The sequence below is a fragment of the Pyxicephalus adspersus genome, chromosome 3 (genome assembly GCF_032062135.1).
Source record: "Pyxicephalus adspersus chromosome 3, UCB_Pads_2.0, whole genome shotgun sequence".
NCBI classification, from domain to species: domain Eukaryota; kingdom Metazoa; phylum Chordata; class Amphibia; order Anura; family Pyxicephalidae; genus Pyxicephalus; species Pyxicephalus adspersus.
In genome coordinates, this window is record NC_092860.1 from 70,976,485 (window position 1) to 71,000,531 (window position 24,047).

General features: G+C 37.0%; 1 protein-coding gene across 4 annotated transcripts in view; it reads right to left on the minus strand.

Moving 5' to 3' along the window:
• PDE4C (phosphodiesterase 4C) overlaps positions 1-24,047 on the minus strand; it is a 254,317-nt gene that overhangs the window by 89,565 nt on the left and 140,705 nt on the right. The gene's annotated exons all lie outside the window — the stretch shown is intronic.

Here is a 24,047-nt window from a genome sequence, read left to right on the forward strand (position 1 = left end):
TGGTTTGCTGCTGACTGTCTATATCCTTTCCACACACCCTCTGGGGTGAAACTCATTTACACAGAATGCACAGACGTGTCCTCCCCCTTACTGTCTCCATCTCTTTCTCTCTCCAATTCTAGAGTAGTATTCTGAAACCTGACACACAAAAAAAGCCTTGTTTCTTTGCTCTAACACTTCATCATTGTATTCACAAAGAGTTTCTAAACTGTCATTCTTCTTTAATGCTGCTGTTTAGTTTTGCTGATATACCCCTTCAATGGCCATACACTAGCCCGCCACGTACCTCATATCATTATCATGTCAGTGAGCTTGCATGCTTTTCTTTCACTTCCTCTGGTGTTTCAAAATTACAATATGCTCACTTTACAAAAAATATGACCGTTCATTTCGGCAGAGTCAAATGAGATTTGAAAACGTCAGTCACATGGCCAAAAAATACTTTGTGAATTTACCCCAATGTATATTAGTGGTTTTACTACATATAAGCGCTTGCTAAGAGAAAAGCTTTTAGGATGGCCTCATGTTACAATTTGATTGCACAATCTCTGTGCATTTTTAGGCAGGCCGTGAAATCCAGAAGATTGTACAATCAGAAGGTAAAGTGTATGCCCTACTTTGAAGATAAGATTGCCATTTTCCCATCAGTTTTATCAAGTTACACAGCTGTAACAACTAATGGAATAAAGTAACCTGGCATCACATAATGGTTTGGAAAAATCTAGTAGTCTAGTAGCTGAAACCCTACAAATTACCATGTTTATGGACTCCATTGGGATTATGTGTTACCTAGTCCAAACAAATGTTTATTTACCCACGTCACACCAAAGTGATTATATTGTTTTTTGCTAGACCCTTTTTTTGCAGTGTTACACTATATATATATATATATATATATATATACATGTTATCTAATCTATATATGTTGATATTCTTGTTGTATATTGTTGATATTCTTGTTGTATATGTTGATATAGTTTTTATGAAGCCGATCAATACTACTGGCAAACTTGGTTAACATTGTACCAAATTGGTCCATTCACTAACTTTTCTATGGCAGGCAGTGGGAGGTGGGAAGATTGTGACATTATTTTCAGATGCCACATGCAGCATCCCAGGTGCCTCTACACACTTGAACAGGAAATGCTTTTCACCACAACAACCACAGCACCACAGTACAAATATAAAAAACACACAACACTGGGACTTTTGCAGGTGCTTGGAAATGCCTAAAAAGCCTAAAAGTAACAGCCTGTTACTGCTCCTGGGCACCTTACAAACTCTTACGAAATACATTGAAATTCCTGGCTGTCAATTTGACAGCCAGCAATTGTTGGTAATAGTGCATGAGACAATACAGGTGATGGATGCAATAAAAACTACGTTTAAAATCTTATAATATATCATTTCGTGATTGGTTTTATATATTATTTTTTGGCCATTTACTTTTTAATAGAAGAACGCAAACGTAAAACAGATGTAAAGTGAAAAGCTTTAACTTTTTTTTTCTCTATGGAATGCATCTGAACAGAAAAACCAAGCCTTACAATGTTATCTGACCATGTCCTAAAATGTCTTATTCAAAGATCAAGTGTACTATCTTACACCATTCTGGCAGAGACCAGTGCAGAATGAAGATGGGAAAAGCACAAATAAGCCAATGGTATGTTTTACAGTAAGGAAAATGGCAATAGAAGTAGAAATCAGAATGACAGAACTCTAGGTGTGGAGAAGAGACCCATACGAGAAAATGAAACTACAGCAAACTAGAATCAGGAATTGGTCACTTGGATAGTGTGATCACAGGCACATACATATCTTCTCACAAGTAATAAAAACATTCTACAATTGCAAGGTTTTTCCAAATTCATTTGTCACATTAGGCATACATCCAATTCACACTGTTTCTTATAGAATACAGAAAACTCTGAGCACCAAGTGAAATCTGTGACCCGCTATTGCTTTTCAGGTAACATTATAGGAGCCAAATGCCAGGAACTTCCGCTCAAGAAGTACTAAAGGTCACAAAAATACTACTTAGCAAGTAGTAAGTACTGAAAATTAACCTGTGGGCTATACTTACCTTGTAAAGTGGCCCCAAGTGTTTACAGGGCTGGACTTCCACTAAACCAGCTTGCCAGGGATAGTTCCATATAAACAAAATTCCACAATTAACACAAACACTTTACTGAAAAACAGAAGTGATCAAGTATTGGAACAAGTTGAAACATAAGTAATAACTATCTGATAATTTTTTAAATAAGAATGCAAATTTACAATACTTATAAATTAACGGCACTGCAAGGGTTTAATGCACTGAAGATAATAATGCTTTTAAAGGAAAAGAAAATAGTTAAACCTAACACAATTATCTCTAAGGACGGGTTATGTTCTTGGGTTTAGATACACTTTTTAACATTTATGCAAGAGGTTATCTTGACAGAACTGGAGCTTTTTATCTCTGATGCTGTACAAAGCATTTTAGTTACAAAGAGTTAAACAGTTACAAAGAATTACAAATCATACATTAGGTATACCAAATATAAACAAGAATAAGTGTATGGTAATTCTCAACACAAACACACAGTTATCCTTATATTCCTGATACATCTGTAGGTCAGCTGCCTGGGAGTCAGGCACTTCACTGGCAATGGTCACTAATGTTTTGTAGCTTGGCTGAATGTCAAACTTTGAAACATAGCTTGCTTGATTGATAAAGCCCTATCACTGCATGAAATCAGACTGATGGACATTAGTCTGCCTGGTATTTAGGAACAATGGACAAAGCAAGTTACAGATTCCAAAGTATGTCATTACCGAGTCAGAACAGGGGATCACGTTTTGTGAAAGGTCAATTAATGGTGTGTATAATGCGGAATGCGCGTGGTGTTTTCTAACAATTGGTTGGACAAACTTTATTCAGCTAAAATGTTAAAAAGTTGATTGTAGTAATGAATGAATATAAATGCATGAATGTGTTTAAATTATATTTATTTAGGAGTAAAGGCCAATCACTTTGTCATCATTTAAAAAAATCAAAGCACAATTTGTACCTAAATACAAATTTTTGCCAGCATGCCAAGAAGGCAATATATGTTGTCTCCATATGTCAATACCTCTAGCATCCATAATATTTTAATCTACTGCTTGCTACACATGTACATTGCAGTGTACAGTTTCTTGTTCCCCGGCGTGGGATTTGTATCATTATTGGTTCAGTTTATAGGTGCAAAAGGCTTCTAGGTAGGCTACAAAGCTAGCAATATCACATAGTGGGTAACAATTGGATTCTCTTGGTGCTATAAAGTAAGTTAGCCCTACAAACCGCTCTGTCTTTAGGGCATTTGCAACTGTGGACATTTAAAGGTCAATATTACAGGTAGCGTGCTGATATCTACATATTAGTCACTGCCACACTTGCTTCCTCCATGTGTAGTGATGTAATGCCTTCAGAACATATCCTTCCACCCACATATAGTATATTTTAGAAATAGGAATCTTGTGATTGTTGAAATGAATTTCCCATGCAGTATAAAAAGTCTTCTGTAGTGAGCAAGGTTAGAGAGAAAACACTTTCATTAGTGAATTTGGGTGATCCAGCAAACCTGGTTTGGATCTGATCTAGGATTCAAAACGATTGCTAGCAAATAGCAAATGACTTTGAAGAAAATCCATTCCAGGTTTGCTGAATCACCTAGATTCACTGATAAAAGTGTATCCTCTCCAGATATGGTGAGCTTTTATGGATCAGGCCCTATGTGTTGGGTGTAATTTTCAGTATTTACCCTTATTCTCTATGTATTGATTGTTGTAGACAAAGACCTGGTAACAATAAAATTTATAACAGATTGCAGCACTGGCATAGTTTACAGGAAGTTGTCAGCACACAAGAAATCTGGTAGATCAACAGGCATTTTTCCATTATTCAGATATATACTGTATATAAAAAAAATCTTTCTATAATAACCAAACCAAAATGGAGAAAATGGGACAATTTCATTGTTAGGGTTTACATATACCTTACTTTGTATGTATTGATGCTGCACAATACTCTTTACGCCTTTGGAGTCTTTTGCACTAAATTTGTGCCTGAATCTTGTAGTACATGTAGTTGAAAGATATTTAATGTTTTAAAGCATTTCATTAACTGAATAAAATCTCTCTCTTGTATTTTTAGTTTGCAAGCTTTAGGAATACAGTTCCATTTTCAGTATTAAATAATGATAATGACAGTAACTGTATATACAGTGCGCTAAACACTAAGGCTAAGATCAAATGGACACTGAGGTTGTCATGCGATTACCGCTTCCCGATGCCTGTAAACCATACCTGTGGTTGGGACACTACATGTAGCACCCCATCATCGACCACCCATAGGAAATACATGTGGGTGGTAGTGTGAAGTTCAGTATCATCTGCTGTAAAATGTTGGAGTAGCTGAGCCGTTGGCAAGGTACAAACCACCAGGAGTTGCTAAGGATTGCCTGGTTCTATTGCCCATTTGAACCGAGCCTAAGAATAAACCCCTTTTAATGCATGAAATTACTAGCTAGCTACGTGAATGACTAGTACTGTTGATATTACATTTTCTAGTTTTTGTTTTTGCTTTGAGTTTGAACTTACTTTAAATCAATCATATAGTAAGAAATTTTTAGAACCCCTATCATTTATTTTTTGGTTTCTGTTACTATGTAGATTTTCCCTCACTTCCTATCCTAGAAATATTATTGCAGCAGTGGAGTTCTCTTTGAAATGATGCAATGGCAAAAAAACAAAAAATTCAGTTGGTGAGGGAAGCTTGAACTGTCATCAGCTTTTTATTGGTGTCCTCATCCCTGTTAAAGATTTTATCTAACTTGCTATAGTGACGTTTGCTGCACTGTTACAAGGAAAAGAAAAGCCTGAAACATCTGCCTGTTGAAGTTCTGATAATTACACAGTTCACCTCAACAACAGAAATTCCAGAGAAGTCATATTTAGCTGCAGGCTGATTTGCAGAATTTTCCTCCAGCGTCTGGAACTTATGATGGTATTCAGACCCTTAAAGTGATTTTACTGTTCTTTAGAAATCGACATGTATAATACACAAAACAAAACACATCTGAGTAATACAGAATCTTCCTTTAATAATAAAATAAAAGAACACCATCATTGTCCTAATACTTGCCTGTCCAGGAATGACTGTTCATATTTTTATAGGTCTTTGGATAAATTGTAAGCTAGGTGTGTACACTTAGCTAGATACTAACAAGCTAAGTAAAAAAAAAATTGTTGAAAAAAAAAAAATAAAAAGTAGCAGGGGGCAACAAAATAATTGCTAACCCAGGCAAGAGAAAAGCCTCTCTTCTTATGTCTTAATTGCCATTGGATGAAGGAGGATTGTAGGACGACGCAGGACTCAATCGAGGAAACCTCTAGCAGGATCGAGGGTTCTACTGATTTAAAGGTAATTGAGTTTTTTTTTTTTTTCAGCTTACTTCTGTTGTAAGTGAGATGGCTGGGTCTAGGGAACATACTAAAGCAGAGATTTTGTTTGCTGATTATGTACCAGTGAGCTGTTTATAAACAAAATATTGACTTGCTTGAAATGCTTTTATTAACAAACGCAAAGGAAAGGTTTGCTTTAAAGCAGACCTAAACTCTATTATTAGGCTTAATATTAGAATATTATTGTCATTTACTTGCACTAGAATGATAGTCCCCTTAGTGGTGCTGACTGTGTTAGCTTGCATCCATAAAAAATAAAACATTTATATGTATTGAAGCAGCCATCTTGTGTGTGGCAACCACTTCTGACTTTCTCCGTCCGCACACTTCCTTCACTGCCCAAGCTCACCATCCAAGCCTTCAACCAATCAAGAAGCCGGTGTGTTGTCTTTCTTGATTGGTTGGTATGTTCATTATGTTTGACAACATTGCCATATATTTTTCCTCTATCATCCAGGGCAGGGGTGTCAAACTCTGGCCCGCAACGTCCTTTTATTTGGCCCCAAAGGCCCCATCCTAAATATGAACTGCAGTTGGCCCACCGCTGCATTGAAATAGCGACGCTAATACAATTCCATGGCATCACTCGTGTCTTTAGACCAGCAGCCTCTCTGCCTATGTGTGGCCCCGCATTGGACTGTTTTATAGACGCAGGGAATTGTAGTTGCAGTGCTATTTCAGTGAAGAGGGATTTCCAGTCACTCATAACATTAAGCCCCGCATTAGACTGTTTTCTTGACACAGGGAATTATAGTAGCGGTGCTATTTCAGTTTCAAGTTTGGCCCGCGACTTTGTCTAAGTTTTTAATTTTGGCCCATTGTGTATTTCAGTTTGCTACAACTGATCCAGGGGAATTTTTTAGGCCTCCATAGACTTGATTTACTACCACTTTAATAAAAGCTTGTGCAAGCAATTTTGCAAGCAGATTCAATGATACATTTTCCCAGCAGCATTAGCAGCCTCCAGGACACTGTCACATTGCATAATTCAGTTTAGGTCCACATTAAGAATAGTTTTGGAGTCTAGACATTGGTTTTCCAAATTCTAAGAATTCAGTAAGGGCATAATGATGTGGAAGATATGTACTGTAAAAAATAATCTTTAACCATCAATCCCTAAATACACCATCAAAGAACAGACATGGCATGGTGTGTGACCTTGGTGCCAAGACCCCTTCGTGCACCCAAACCTGAAAGATTCCTCAAATCTCTACAACTTTTTGCACCTGCACCACTTTCTTTTAACAATAAGAAAACCCCCTCTGTTGCATTGTGGGATACAGAGGAACTGTTGGACGACCCATAAAAGTGCCTTTGGACTTCTACAGCTGTTTGGATGAACTGATGAGACTTTTTACTAATGCAAATCTATATCCAAGCTGTAAAGGACTATTGTCCATTAAAAGGCAACTGTGTCTCTATATAAGGAAAAAAATTAGCTTTTTACCCTTGCCATTAAAACATACATTTAAATACAGTCATTCGATGTAGACATCATTGATATCTTGATGTTTCTGTGGGACAAATCCAGCCAGAATAAATATTTGCTATCAAGGGTGCATGTTCCTAGCGATTATTCTCTATGGGTATGCCTAATGCATACCCTACTATTGTCAGGACAGCTAGGATACAGAAGTATTGAACTTTTAATATGGACTTCCTGTATTGCAGAAAAACACTGCAGAAGATTTTCTATTTTAAGAAATAAAACACACTGATGAAAATAAAGAATGTGGCTGTTTACAGCTGTTGTGTGTTGTTTAAATGTGATATGTTTAACAGTTAAGAAAGTTTTTTTTTTCTCTGGAACAATGACATGATACAGTAATATAAGGATTTGGCCTATAGTTAGGGGTATGTATATGCCCATTTCTGTCTAGATTGGGGCTGTTCAATACCAGTTACCATATTTATTCGAGTATAACGCGCACTCGTGTATAACGCGCACCCCTAATTTTCGATTAAACATCGGTATAAAATTTTGTTTACACCAAGCATTTTAATTGACAAAAAATATTATTGAACACGTGCGGCCATGATAAAAATCATTTATTAACAACTTAAACTGATATAAACACAATACCGAAATAAAATTAGCGGCAATGCTTACCGTAACGTGTGGGCGAGGAAATGAAGCGGCAAACCCAATTCGGGGGTGGCAGGGCTGGGGTGGCAGTGGCGGCCGGTCCATTGAGGGCGTACGCGAATTGTGAGTTTGCACTGCGCCTTTTCCGGGCTGCAGCCGCTCACTGTACGCGAGGGCGAAGGAAAAAAAAACGTCACCGCGTCGCGTACAGTGAGCGGCTGCAGCCCAGAAAAGGGGCAGTGCAAACTCACAATTCGCGTACGCCCTCAATGGACCGGCCGCCACTGCCACCCCAGCCCTCGTTTATAACGCGCACCCAAACTTTGATTTCTTTTTTTGGTATAAAATTTTGCGCGTTATACTCGAATAAATACGGTAATAACTAATACCAGAGCCACGGAAAATGAAACATATGTTTGCCAATGTAACCAGTCATAATCATAAAGCAAACATCATTCTAAATAAATGATTCCAAAAAATATGCTAATTCTAAATCAATAGTCTTAAAACTTAATCAAAAGACTTTATTTAAAACTTAGGAAAAAGCAGACCTGGAACTTGAATTGTTGTGCAGGGAAATATGCCTTGTTATATACACTTTGTTAAAAAGCGAACAGACCACTCCTCTCGATTTCCATTACCCCTCACGCACAAGTAATGAGCAAAGAAAGTTATGACTGTTGAAAAATCAACAGGAAAATTAATAAAAGATGTTCATTGTTTGGGTTTTCATACACAAAACAAAAAACAGCTTTGCTGGGCTTTTGCAGCCAATTGCAAAATCCTAGAAGGCCTAGCAGTGACAGCCTGTTAACGCTTCTGGGTGCCTTGTGTCTCTTGGTGGTGGTTAACGCCACAGTAAAATACCACAAGTCTGTACTCAGAATCTCAGTCAGATAATTATTGCTTTGATTTCCTGTCCTCCAAGTGGGGTCATGGATAGCAATGAATAGCTGACAGATCTTTTTACTTCTAACAAGTTTGTCAACAGCTACAGAAAAATGGATAGCCGATAGTTTACCAGATTTCAAGCTAAATTGTTAGCCATGCACAGTTCATGTCATCAAAATTAAACGAACTACTACAAAAGAACTACTGCATATACTTTTTTAAATACATTTTTACACTTCCACGTTAAAACAAAGTGTTAAGGACAAACTATATAAAAAAATCAAACTACATAATTTTAATTCAGAGAATATCTAGTATGTTCTATTTTGTGGTATTACTCACTGAAAATCTTTGGGCAGGCATACTGCCTGCATACTATATATGTAATCACTAGAGAGCAGCATAGCTCCAAAAATGCACCCAAACCTGTAAAACAGGACAACTACTACAAATAGTAATTAGCTATAGATAATAAATGAATACATTGTCAAACAGATCTGAAGAGATATTCTGAAATCCAGAATATGGAATATTTACAAAGGCTTTCTCTTTCTCTCTAAAGTAATACCAGTAAGGCTATGTACACACGTTGGATAATTCTTAGCCAATACGAGCTGTCGCTGTCGTGTTGTTATTATTAATAAACAGGATTTATATAGCGCCAACATATTACGCAGAGCTGTACATTAAATAGGGGTTGCAAATGACAAACAAATACAGACAGTGACACTGGAGGAGAGGACCCTGCCCCCGAAGAGTTTATAATCTAGTGGGTGGTAATCTCAGATGAGAATCTGACAATAGTTCAGAGGTCGTCCATGCATCCCTCCTACTGCTTCCATGAGCGGCAGAAGTTGTACAACTGCAATTGAAGTAAAGGCAGGAGAACCCAGCGGGGTGACGCTCGCTCATTCTCCTCCCTCCTCTCTCCAAAGAACAGAAACAAATACAGACAGTGACACTCGAGGAGAGGACCCTGCCCCCGAAGAGCTTATAATCTAGTGGGTGGTAATCTCAGATGAGAATCTGACAATAGTTCAGAGGTCGTCCATGCATCCCTCCTACTGCTTCCATGAGCGGCAGAAGTTGTACAACTGCAATTGAAGTAAAGGCAGGAGAACCCAGCGGGGTGACGCTCGCTCATTCTCCTCCCTCCTCACTCCAAAGAACAGAAACAAATACAGACAGTGACACTGGAGGAGAGGACCCTGCCCCCAAGAGCTTACAATCTAGTAGGTGTTCATCTCAGATGAGAATCGCTCATTCTCCTCCCTCCTCTCTCCAAAGAACAGAATGGTGCTGTTTGTTCATGTTTCGATCATTTGCACTGAAAAGGACAATATTCGAGTGTGTGTATGCAGCCTAAGAAGTCACACTGTGGACAAAAATACTATAAAATAATATCAAATACTAGGAAATGCATCCAACATGCAGGAAAATAGGCAAGTTTGTGTTTAATCAGTCCCAGTGGAAAAACACAAATACTAAGAATTAAACTAGCTTAATTTCTTTGCAATACTCGCTCAGGAAGCACCTACTTTGACATAGGTTAACTTGTAGGTGGATCAAAAATGAACACACAAGCACAGTTCATCAACAAGTGATCATAAACAGGGGAGAGGGGGTGCAAAGTGCCTATGATGAGCATCTCACAAACTGGAGGACATTGAAACATCATACATCTCCAGGCGAAAAGGACTACCTGGTCCTCGTGATAGATCCGCACCTGGGGACCGCTATACTTAAAGAAGTTCCTTGCTGGTATTTACCCTGTTTACACCACACTTGTGGTTTGGTGTACCTAGCTGTTTTTTTCATGGGTTAATAACACCTGAAACCTAAAGTTCCATCCACCAAATGTACACCAAATACTATAGTATACTAAATACCATTTTTAATGTTTTTACAATTGGCATAAGTAACTAAGGCTATGTCTACACTGAACTTAATATTAAAAACACTTATAAATGCTCATACAGCTTTTGTATGGCTTTATAAGTGTTTATAAGATGTTTTAAATGTGGCAAGGTTAGGTAGGTGAAACCACCAAATGCCCCAAAACGCCCAAAAAACACCCAAAGTGCTGAATACCACCAAAACACCATTCAGGTCAATGGGAATGTTTATGAGCATTTTAAGTTCTTCAAAATGCTCCAGGATCTGTTTACAGCCCATAGAGAAAACATTTTGATTCTGACTGGCCCATTGGAATCAGTGGGAAATTAAAACATGGACATTTAAATGCTCAGGCTAAACGTTGCGGAAACAGTCCATTTAGACTTAGCCTAAATGTGAATTTTGAAACTGGATTTATCTTCAAATAGTTCAAACGTTGGCCTTTGACTAAATATGTTTATAAAAAATATAAATAGTAGCCTGTTCTGATCCATGTTAAATACAAAGTTGTTATTCTCTTGTGTTTATGAATCACAGATCTTTCTCAAATACCGTGAGATTGTTAAGATAAAACCAAATCAGGCTAGGAAAAAAAATGAAACCCAGGAAAGTATGTTATCTTTAGGACAAGTGCACTGTAATCTGTTATAAATTATTAAACCTACACAGGATATTCCATTCAACTCACTCATTTGACATTTCCATTCCTTTTGAAAAATAATTATTCTAGGGCTATTCACTAATAAACAGGAACTCCACTAAACACTTCTTGACTTTTACTGGTTTTAACCTAAAGACCCGATTGCAAGCTTTTCTTTTTATTTATTTGAAATATATTTGTGGGTATTGGAGAAAGGGGCGGGTGATGAATGCAGCTCAGCATTGGGTGCTAGAAAAAACCCTGAAAATCGGGAAGTAAAGAAGAAAGACGATGGGGGCACCCTACAATGGAATGTGGATAGGTGAGTAATCCGCTTTAAAGTCCATCTAAGTCTACCCTGTCCACAAGGTGACAACACTGATGTGTGAATTTAATCTAGAACATAACATTGGCACCTTATTAGAGGAAGTGGAAAAATAATAGTTCCAGGGGCAGGATCAACAGGTAACAATCCTGAAGCAAAACCTGTTGCAGACAGCATTATATGTGTCATATTCTAAGTTGCCTATATTAACATTTGAAGCATTCTAAGATAATATTACTAGCATCCTAAGCAGTAGCATATTTAACGAAACAGGCGAGTCAAAAACAGGTTCTCCATGAGAAAGACGCTCATTGGCTGAAGCACATTACTCTCCAATCCCCTCCACCTGGATAACCAGGCAGACACCCTCCTAACAATCAGTTGGAAATTAGTTTCAGATGCTTTTACTGACCTTTGACCTGCAGTCATTGCTAGGTGGTAGGAGGTACCTTTTTAGCAAAAAAAACCTTTATTAAGTTTAAATGTGTTCTCTTTTTACATTCTTAAGTAAAAACAACACACTTTGTCCCACCCATTTTTTACATCTATACACAATCTGTCGATAAAATTTAACTAGCTGTGTTTAAAACTTACCAGCACTAGATGCCGGTAAATGGGGATTTATGAAGGGAAGGCTGCCTTTATCCAGAATTCTGTTTTCTGTCATCCCAGAGCCATTCCAGACTTCCCATTACACTGTTTTGTATGTTTATTAAAAGCGTCAGTCACTCAAGTGCTCTAGACCTGGAAAATGTAATAACATTTCTCCTATGTGCAAATAGGTGTGTGATAATGAGACCTTGGCACGGAAGTAAAAGACAGCAATAGATTCAATCTACTAACATGTCCAGTATGAGTTATTTTAATTGTTTTCATTTCTGTATTCTCATGAAAATGTTCTCAGCAAAATTGTTTAATTCACTTGAATATCACAAAATTGTTCCTGTCTCCTAACATGAAATACATTTTTGAAAGTATCCCCATCTCAAATTGCTCCATTTTATCACATTGCTCAATTTATCAACCATTCATGCATATAAAACTTTAATTAAATTGAAAAATTCCTATTATTTACCTTCAGTTGAGAGAATAAGGAACTTTGTTTTTAGTTTGGGTGTGATTTTACCCTGTTGATCCAGCCAGTAAGGGACTTTCCTTCCTAGGATGACAACATTAACAAGAATTTTGTCTCTGCAGGAGAAGTATTGTCACCCTAGGACATACATCATGTTGGTTGGTCTGTGTTTGACCAGCTTATTTCACAACATTCAGCTTCTGTAGTTTCCATTGCTGCAAAGTAGTAGGAGCTTGGAGCATAGAGCTGCAGTGACTTTCCTTGGCAAATGAGGTTAGGTAAAAGAAAATAAAAAGCAACAAACATCCTTTTCCTGTATTTAGGTAATGTATGTACATTTCTAAGTCAACTTTAGTTATACTTTAAAATGTGTGGATTTTTGCCATTTGTGGCCCAGTAGATAGATTTCCCTTTCCTTGGACATCTCTCCAAAGTGAATATCTTGGAAGAACATTTACTTTTGAAATAAGATAAATCACTTGTCTGTGAACCATTTCATTAGCTTTAACTAAGGAACTTAAAGTAAACCTTGTAAAAAAAGCAAGGTTTCCTTATTATTCCCACCACTGCAATGGAAAATGCAGTTAAAAAAAACACTTAAACAGTAGAGGAAAAAATACTTTCCTTGCACATCAGTTTCCGACTGCTGCACCTAGGTGAGCCTGACATACTCAATGTAGGACCCTGAGAAAGTTATATTTGTTATCAGGCAGAGCATTATTGCAGAAAAGGAAGGGTTCCTTCTATCCACATGCCTGTTGTGAAAAAATGTTCACAACAGGCATGTGGATATATCAAAGTAACAGGAAAGTCTTGTTCCCTGTACAGGTCAGTAACTACAGGACAAAAAGCTCAGATAATGTCCTTGCATGGAAAGACACTATAATTGTGGAAATTATTACATAAAGTGGTATAGGACCAACTTTTGGTGGAAAAAAATCAATGTTAAAAGTAGTAGATGACCACCTTTTAGATAGTATCTGTTATACTACTACAATCACTTGTGAACTTGTAGTTTATTTTAAGTTTTAATTACTGGAACAGAGGCCGATGTGATACCAGCTACAACCATTAACACTCTGCCTACATTTGTTAAAACTGGACAAACTTCAGTATTATCTAAGTGCTAAGATTCCTACATGTTCTAGATTGAAACTTTTTGGTAAAGGTCCAGAAATGTGAGAATACTACAAACATCCTGGTTAAAATGCTGAAAAGGTATGTATGGTGAGAACAAAGATACCAGAATTTAAAGTGAATTCTTTCAGGGTAATTTATATCTTGCAGTTTACTAAATCAGTAAGCCCTAAGCTAAAAGAAACATAAGAAAACAACATATAAGGATTCTAACATTGGTTATGCAGATACCTGAGGTTTGAGCTCAGTCTCTCCTATCTTACAAGAACTCTGCACTTCAAATGGCATATGAGTGGCAACACCCTACTAAAGTCAGAGAGCAAGGACAAATTAAATAGGGTATAAATACATTTGACACAACATTGGGGCCAAAAGATATGCCTTAGAAATGTTTCCTAAACCAGCTCCCTTATTTCTAATATTAACAAGTGATCTACTGCAATATACTTATAGTGAAAGGACTGTGAAAAGCCCAGCTTAATAACAGGACTTTTTAACTAAAACATGCATTAGACGTTAGAGAAGATTTATGACTAACATTATTCTACAGTTTAGTATGTAACATTTCTTAAAAAGGATATGTACCTATAATGTAAAATTTTGTGTTGAAAAATAACTTGCTGAATAAAATATGGCCTAAGTTATTTCATTTGGGTGGAAAAACAAACAAGAATAATCAAGTAAAAAAAGGAAGTCATTCTAACATACATAATCTCTTTTTTTTTCTCTGTAACAGAGAATCAAATTGAATTGGGTGGATTAGAAATGATCATTTTAGGAACTTGCTACCTATAATATAAGTATAAATTTAAATATATATATAAGCTCTCTTTATCCTAGCGTATGCAACATCTTCAAGACGAAATCCATGTAAGGAAAAGCTGGGTAAATTTGCAGACAGTGAGACTCCAATATAATAAACATTTAAATTGTATAAGTTTGTGTTATGGCTCTTTTAACAGAATGTATAGATGGACATGTATTACTGGAACTATTGTGAATAAAAGCTAAACTAAGAATCACAAAACTTGTCCTATTTCTTTAGTATACTTTTTATATTAAACCCCTGCTCCAGTAAAATCATTTAATGAGTTTTACTAAGATACAAACATCTAAGTTACACCAAAAGTATAGGTGATTTATGGGATTGTTCTTCATTTTTCACAGTTTACAATGAATATTTTATACCAATCTATTTCACTGATTCGGCAGTCAAGATCTATTATTTTGTATTTTTAACAGTTGATTCTAAAAACCTCAACTAACATACATATTAGATCAGCAGTTCCTAAGATTGTTTTGGAATTCCCACAGTTTACAATCAATTTTTTGGATACATAGCATAGATATTGCAGCACCTTACAACAATTGCTCTGCAGGGGTGTTGTCATTGTGTGGCATATAATTCACCAACAGAGACTGCTAACTGATCATTTTGATCATTGTTTTTTTTACATTTCTGAGAGGGAAAATTAGGAGGAAAGGTAGGGGTAAATTTCTTCCCTGTGCTCATGGAGCTGGTAGTGATTGCATTTCCTAAGAGTCTTCTACTGCACACAAGCAGTTATCCTTATAATTCAGCCTTTTTAACATGGGGAAACCCTTGAAAGCACCAAGACCTGATGGATTACATCCACGTGTCCTCAAAGTGCTGAGCTCAGTTATTTAAAAAACCATTGTTTCCAATTTTAATCACTTTAATCATTGGCATGGCACCAATGGATTGGTGTAAGGCCAATGTGGTTCCTATCTTCAAAAAGGGAGAAAAGACATTACCATGTAACTACAGACTGTTAAGTCTAACTTGTTAGTTGGAAGGATTCTAGAGAGTTTGATAATGAACCACACATAAGATTTTCTGCTAGAAAATATTATAAGTGATAGTCAGTATGGATTCGGGAAAGACCGAAGTTGTCAAACAAATGTACTCTTTTTATGAGGAAGTAAGTAAACAGTTAGACAGTGAGGTAGCAGTTGGTATAGCATACTTGGACTTTAAAACAGTACTCCACAGATGGTTAATATGCATGTTAGGGTCTATAGGTTTAGAAAAATTAATCTGTAAATGGATAAAATGGTTTTAAGATCACATCCAGAGAGTTGTAACTAATGATTCATACTCTGAATGGTCTAAGGTTATTAGTGGTGTACCGCAGGGTTCAGTGTTGGGACCTTTACTGTTTAACATCTATATAAATGATATAGCGATTGGGATTAAAAGCACCGTTTCTGTGTTTGCAGGTGACACCAAACTATGTAATGGAATTAGGTCCATACAGGATGTCTATAATCTACAAGCAGACCTGGATGTACTGTTTGATTGGGCAGCCAAGTGGCAAATGACATTTAACATTGATAAATCTGCAATTTCTAAAGCTAGCAAAATATTTTCTTTTAATAAAAGAGTAATAGACTGCAGAGTTCAAGACATAATTGTGCCTCTGTACAAAGCATTGGTCAGACCACATCTGGAATATGCAGTCCAGTTTTGGGCACCAATTCCCAAAAAGAATATTGTGGAATTCGAGTGCAGAGAACGAATGGAGGAGCTCAGCTATGAGGAGAGATTAGCTGAACTGAATCTATTCTTCCCTGAGAAGACACGTTTAAGGGGGATATGATCACCCTGTATAAATATATAAATGGTCCATATAGAGAACTCTCTTCCCAATTATTCTCTTTAAGGTCATTACAAAGGACAAGAGGGCACTCTTTGAGTCTGGAAGAAAAGATTTGTATTTTCCCGATAAGGAAGGGATTCTTTTTTTTAGAAAGGTCTGTGAAAATGTGGAATAGGCTCCCCTAGGAAGTAATTTTAGCAAGTAGTATAGATTGCTTGAGGAAAAAAGCTTGATGATTTTCTAGAAGCACAAAATTTTGCTATGCATTAAAGTTTTAAAGTAAAGACAATAAAGACTGTTGATCCCGGGAACATTTATTTGCCTCATGGAATCAGGAAGGGTTTTTTTCCCCTGTTGGAACAAATTGTACCAAAGTTTTTTTTGCCTTCCTCTTGAGCAACTATGTCTATAGGGATTTTATCTGGGATAGGTTTATTTCCCTAGTGGTTAAACTTGATAGACCTATGTATTTTTTTCAACCTAGCCAATTAACTATGTAACCTCCAGGGGAACCCTAGTTGAGAGTTGCTGTTCTAATGAGCTATATTCCCTTTTAATGGGTGGGGTGTTTTTGTGAAACAGAGAAGAAAAGGAGAAATATAGAGGACAGAACTATGGATGTGAAGGCAATATGTGACACCACTTTCAATATTCTTGAGCTCCCCCGTTAGTCTTCTATCATTTAAATAATAATGGATAAGTCAAATGGACACTTTGGAAGAGGTAAAATGGATTTACCTTGAAACTGTTATTCCTATGAAGGAGTTACCAACCATTTTTTTGAGTAGTGTAGTCGTGAATGATGTGTGAGCACTGGGTTCTTGGGGTAGGAGTGACTCTAGTAAAAGTAGATAGCTAGATTTAAAGCCACTTCAAAAAAACAAAAACATACTTTTAACATCAGGAGGAAAAATAGAACTTCTATTATTTTCCATCAGGGAGATAACCAATACCATTATTTTTTGTTCAAATGGCATGGAAGCAGGAAATAGGTAAATCTACGGAATGGGTTCAGAGACAGGGACAGAACCATACTGAAATTCTAACTCTCATCTCTTTTCTTATCTATTAAAAACAAAACCAACATTGAAAAATACATGTATAAAGCATTTTCATTTTTCAAAGATCTCAGGCCTGCCAATCAACCAAAATAAGTGCTTAGTCACTATTATAGAATATTCAAAGTAGTACTTTGTATATAGTAGTATATTCAAGTAGTAGTTTTTTTTTCTCTATTAAAGTCAATTACTTGGTGATCCCGAAACATTGTGTAAAATATTGTCACATTATATGGAGGAATTATTGTTGGAGGAATTATTGTTTTTAAAAATACCTTACTTCCAAAACCCATTTAGAGTAATATCAATGTCTATCCCCCCACATAAAATCGTACATATCTGGACACAAAAAAAGTCCATGGCAGTTCCTTAAATTTTGAAAATATATCCTCAGATGAATAACAAAACATGACATACTACACAATGTCAAAGGCAGAAACAGTGTATGAAAAATTACATACAATCTTACTAATTCTATGGGGAGTTAAAAGAGTAAGTAGCTATCAGCCAGGTGATGCTAAAAGTGCACTTGATTAACTGATCACCAGCAAGTGTGACCACCTGTTTTAGCAGGGAGGAAATACATTAGCATTGAACTTAGAGAATTTAGAAAATCTTAGCAATTGTTGCTGCCCATCAATCTAAGAAGGGTTATAAAGCAATTTACAAACAATGCACAAAAAAAAGCAAAAACTCCTAAGATGCATTTCAGACTCTACAGGATTCTACAATGCAATTAGAAAGTAACCAATTGCATATGACACTATCTCTACTACTCCCTTTTGAAGTATGTTTTGCAGAACATCTTGCCCCTATTACTGTGAACAGATTGATCTGGATCCTGCATTTGGTCCCAAATAGACTTCCCTAATTTCAACCCGGAGCTCTGGATACATGGATTGTAACCCAAAAGGAGCTTTTTATATACATGGTGTGATTGTCCAAAATCATTAGGTACTAGATAAGTTTACCAGTTTATTTATACTGTGCTGGATAAAGGTATCCTCAAGATTCTCTCTGAAGCCCTTCTCAATTCAAAGTGAATCTGAACTAAAAAACACATATCTGCAATCTTATAGGGAAAATCTAAAAATGTTTTTGGTATCAAAACAATATAAATATAATACATTATCTTGAATTGCTCCAAAAATAACAATATGTGCCTGAGTGCATCTAGGCATTTCTATGTCTACAGCTTAAAAGTATATTTGCTCCCTTAGTGTAACTTAAGCTACGTACACACGTCAGATTTTTATCGCCCGATAATCGGCATCGGCCAATTATCGGGCGAAAATCTGCCGTGTGTACAGTCGGTGTCGTCCATCGTCCGGACGACCGACCTGCCGGATCCACGGACGATGGACGACAGCCGATCGTAATGAAAGTGAAGGGGAGAGCACGCAGCAGGGTGCTGCTCCGTCGCTCTCCCCCTCCCCTCTCCATAGAGCATGAACGGTGCTGTATGTACAGCACCGTTCATGCATCGTGCACTCCCTTGTCGTTGGAAAGGATCGTGAAAGATCCTTTCCAACGACAAAAATTGGCAGTGTGTACGCAGCTTAAGACTGAGATTTGCAGTCAGACCTAGTGATGTTACTGTTGTGTTTCTCTCTATACTCTTTCACTCCATTCTAGAGAAAAAGCTGAAGTGTAAACATTAATCTGCTGCTGTGTCTTTTGTTCCAAGCTAGTGACACCTTTTGCTGCTGTTTAAATATCTCCCACCAGTATTAAGATCACCAGCCGCCAAGGAGGGAAGCTCAGATGGCAAGCCAATAAAGCTAAAAAGATTAGCTGCAGTGACCTACAGACAATACTGGTGACTTGTCTCTTTCCCTTTTTTCACCAACATGGCCAACCACTTAGACCATTATGACAGCTTCTGTGATAACCTTTAAAAAAGCTTTCAAGGTCTATAAAGCCTCTTTTCCACCTGCCTGTCAGCATGTACATTTCAGGGTATAACCTTGATACAATTCTATGCTGTGATAAAGTAGCTCCAATGTTTCTACTCCTGTTATAGTACATCATCATGACCCAGTCAGTAAAGATGACTGAAGAAGAAGACTGGGTGAAGATGTCAGTGGCAGAGACAAATGGATAAGTAACATCATGACTATCACATAGCTAAAGGGGGCATTTTGGCAGGTAAGTCTTCCATAATGTGCAAATTACAGTTTAAGAAACTTTTTAGGACCCCAAATCACCCTGTAACCCTTCTATTTACTACAATACAACCCCCGCTGTTTTTCCATTATGTGATTTCATTGCCTTTCATTTGCACTACCAAGCAATAGAATAGCTCCAGAAATAGCTGTTTTTAAGCTGAGCTAATCAACATTTGTACAAATGATCACAGGTAACAGCCCACTGTATAACTTACTTGATTAAGATTAGTGATTAGTGATTAGTAAGAGTAGTGATCCTTTACCAATCTCAGTGATTATTTTTTTTTATTTTATTTTCTGAACTGCAGCTATTATATATATTTGACTTGAATGTTAATAGGCTGCATTGAGTAAATACAGCTCAAAGAAAATATTTGTGTGCATTTGTTGTTTTTTTTATTTTGGGGTGTGAAGCAATTAAGGCTAGGTTCCGTAGGGAATTAATAAGGTGAATGAATACTAGTACCGCTTACTGCTGTCAGCTGTCCCATCAATGCAAGTGTTCGAGTAACTGGCAAGATGCCAGACATGGGGAATTCAGTGTCGAGTGAGAGCATGTGCATATTTAGAATTGTGTGATTCGTTTCCATACTCACTGTATGATAACATTTTTAAAAGTATGTGTAGCCCCTCAATTACAGTTTGGGATTGTAAAAGTGTTAAATGTAAGGGTCCCAGAAAACATGTGCATGTACAGGGAATGCATTGGTACACTGGTAAGAAAAACAAAACAATACAACAATAGTGTTGAGAATGAATACCTAGTTCTTTGTTCATCGAGTTTTGTTTATGAGCGCAAAGAGCAATGGAATATAGCCTGCAGGTAATCTGATCTGAAAAAATATGACATTTGGTTGCCAAGCCTTATGAGCATATGAGCATTGTGCTTTACAGTGCCTTACTGAAAAAGTATTTTTAATAGCTGCAATCTATTTTCTGTACAGATAGGGCAAAAGCCTTACCATCGTTTGTACTATGTGATCTCTGAATAATGTTTGCATATTGCAAGTACGTTACTTAAAGCGTACCTGAACTCAACATTTCTACTTTACATTGGAGGGTAGACAACCTTTCTATGTAAAGTAAAAATGTTGGGGTTTTTTTTTTAAGTGCAACACCCTTTTTTTTTTACTGCGGCGATTAAGACGTCATGCATCCCAGAAGGCTCTGGCTGCTCCTTCTGCACATGAACGGGAAAGAGATGCCGATCTCATGCATGCAAAGCGAGATGGGCTCTCTTTTTTTTACCCTTTACAACGCCTACGTCGCACAACCTACGCAGTGCGAGATCTGGTGCCGAAGAAAGAAGATCCAACATGGTAGGAAGGACCAGCGTCATTGAGGGACCTGCAGAATTAACCCCCCTGGCAGTAATCCTGTGTGTGGCTTGGGGTTTAATTTCAGTACAAAAAGCGGTGGAATTGAGGGCTTACCTGGTCCTCAAGAGCCCACGGCATCCTCCAGCGATGCCAGCCCAGCATCTGTGTCCACTTGGCAATGACCGGCCAGCATCTGCATGGCAATGGCGATGCCTGGCATCTGTGTCCCCTGGCCTTGCATCCCCAGCGTGTGAATGTTGGAGACGCGAGACTAGGGGATGCAGATGCCGCGCGGGCATGCGACATGTATGCAGGCGGCGTGCACTGGGGAGTGGGACCAGCAGGAAATTCAAGATAAGAAGTATTTGTAAATGTCAAATGTACTGCTAAATACTAAATTCATCATACCGCCAGGGAGGTTGAGGTGTCATTTTTTTGTTTTTAGTTTACTTCAGCTTTAATACAACTTCATCCTGTGATCAGTGTGGCCACTGAGCAAAGTTTAAGTATATTTTGTTCCTGTTTACATTTTATTATACCAAAAGATATACCAAAAAAACATTGGTAAAATTATTTGGTCAAGACAGTCACGTTTTGTTTTCAATATCTATGGGAATCTTGATGTTTCCACATGCTTACATTGTTTGATGTAACTGTATATTTGTCCAGATGGTAAAAATAGCACAACTGTATTAACCCTATTAGTGCTGAAGGTAAATACACTTTGGTTAGATCATCTTTACACAGAGGAAAATACTCTTATTCCATTCCCTAGAGGTTTTCTGAAGAGTCTCAGTATGAGGTCAGTTGAGGATTGCACTGGCTACTTCATTAAAATACACTTAAAGAGATAATAAAATTATGTTAATTCTTAGTGTAAGCAAAACAAATCACTGATTCTATGTACTGTGGCAAAAATGGCTTATACATTTAAACTCTGGATGAAAAAAGAACAGCACGATATGAAAAGAAAGACCTGCCAGTCCTCTCTTGGATTACACATGAACAGCACCATTTTTTTCTTCATACCTTTATCATCTGTACTATACTACTGCCATAGCCAAGCCCGAGTAGAAAGACTAATTTATATTACAGGTATACTCTGATTACCTAACTAGTAGTTGAATGGTATTCCTGAGCAGTCAAAGACATGTTCTCTCTAGCCAGTCACTGACAATTTTAACCAATATTACTTTTGATTAACAAAACAATCACATCTGTGAAAACCTTTTCTCACACTTTTCTCTTCTGAATAATGTGTAAAATTACATACTGCCGACTTTTGTATTTAGCAGAGTACACTTACACACATTTTATTTTATTAATATTTTTCATTTTGTAGGTAGAGAAAAACTGAAGAGGTCCGATGCTTGGCATTTCCACTTATTACGCATTTTGTTTTAACTATAATACAAAAGCATAAGCAGATGAATGTAAAAGGTTAGAAAATACATCCATTATATCACAGCTACTGTGATTCCCACGGTCACTTTCTAGACTGCCCTAAGCCTGTACAGTAATGCTGAAATCAATGAAATGTTGGACTTTAAGTGTTATGAACTTACTTATTGTTCATTTTCTTGTGCAATTTTAGTGCTTTTCAGCTAATGTGAACATAACCAAAGTATGTTGTAAATTACAAGTTCAGTGTAACTGAAAGCCAGGATATTTTGGATCTTTATTTAACCCCCAATTTTGTGGCAAAATAACAAAGGCAGTTTAGACAAGTAAAGCAAACAACACTGTCACATCTTAAAATTTATTTCAGTTTATTACAATTTAATTCTGTTTATAAAAATTGACTCTTGATTTTCAAAACATTTGAACAGATTTGCTTCTAATGCACATGCAGATCACTGCCAAAATTACTTTTAATGACAAACTAATGAGCCTTCTGCTTATAGTAAGGCAGACATTCTCTTAAAATCCTTGAACCGTCCAGTTTGTATAATGACTTGTGACATTAGCTAATCTAGTGGTTAACAGTCATCTACTTAACATAGAACTATGGCCAACCTTTGAAAGCTATGTGGCTTCAGAACTTAAGTATAAGGGCATACACAATTACAGATTTTTCCTACACCCCCCCCCCCCCACACATTTTTAAAATCTTTAGTATTGAAAAAGTCATTCTCTTTTGATCAAGGCCTAGTACAGAAGTATCCACCCCCCCCCACATGTGAAGCCCCAGAAATATCTGTTGAGCCGCCAGTAAAGTCCACCTAATGCTGCTTCATGTAAAAGTTTAAAAATGCTGTAAAATATTGCAGGGGGTGTGACTATCAGCACTGTCATAGTTGATTCTTAGGTCTGCAGCTTGTCAATCAGCACCTGACCATATCTAATCTTACCCTCTGCTTTCTAGATTGACAGAATGGCCTCTATTGCTGTAACAGCCACAAATTAAGGGGGCTTTGGCTCCGTCCGAGAAGATAAAGTAAGTGTTTTGCATACAATATGAGATTTATGCGTCACAAATTTGCTAGATTTGATATCTGTTTGGACTGCCAAGTATGAGTCTTTAAATGAATTATAAAAATAAGCTGTGAGGTAATCACTTTGTACATGGTACTGCAAATTTTGCATTTTTCAACTGTTTTTTTTTTTTAGAAGACTTTTTTTTCACCATACTTTACTTTATTGTTTCCTAAAATAAAAGGTAAGGTTGCTGATGGTTAGCACTTAAGCCATCAGTATAAAAATTGACATTTTAATAAAAAGTTAGCTAACTAATTCCAAAAACAAACACATTGGCCCTGATTTACTAAAGTTCTCCAATGCTGTAAAGGATACAGTTTCATCAGTAAAGCTGGGTGATCAAGCAAACCTGGAATAGATCTTGTTCAGGATTCAAAACATTTGCTGGCAAATAGCAAATTACTTTAAAGAAATCCATTCCGGGTTTACTGATGAAAGTGTATCCTCTCCAGCCTTGAAGATCTTTAATAAATCAGGCCCATTAAGAGAAAATGCAATTTTTACCCCAGACCCTGGATTCTAGTACACATTACTAGGCAAAGTTAATATCACTCAACTTTTTGTGGGATCCATAATCATGTGAGAATGCACAGATGCACTTCTAACTAGGTTCTAGGTTTTGGGACCCACAGCTCTCCTAGAGTCCAGCAAAAAATATAATGCCACCTTTGCCCACCAAAGGGAACAGAAGCCAAGTATTTTTATTCTCCTAATGTATTTTAAGGTGGAAAAGCTGCATCTTATAGCAGATGGATCCTTACTGCCAGCAGGAAAAGATATGCATAGGCAGGTGAATAGCATTTTTAATTTAACAATGTAACTTCCCTCTTCCTGATGGCATTTGTAGGCACTTCTTATTATTTAAG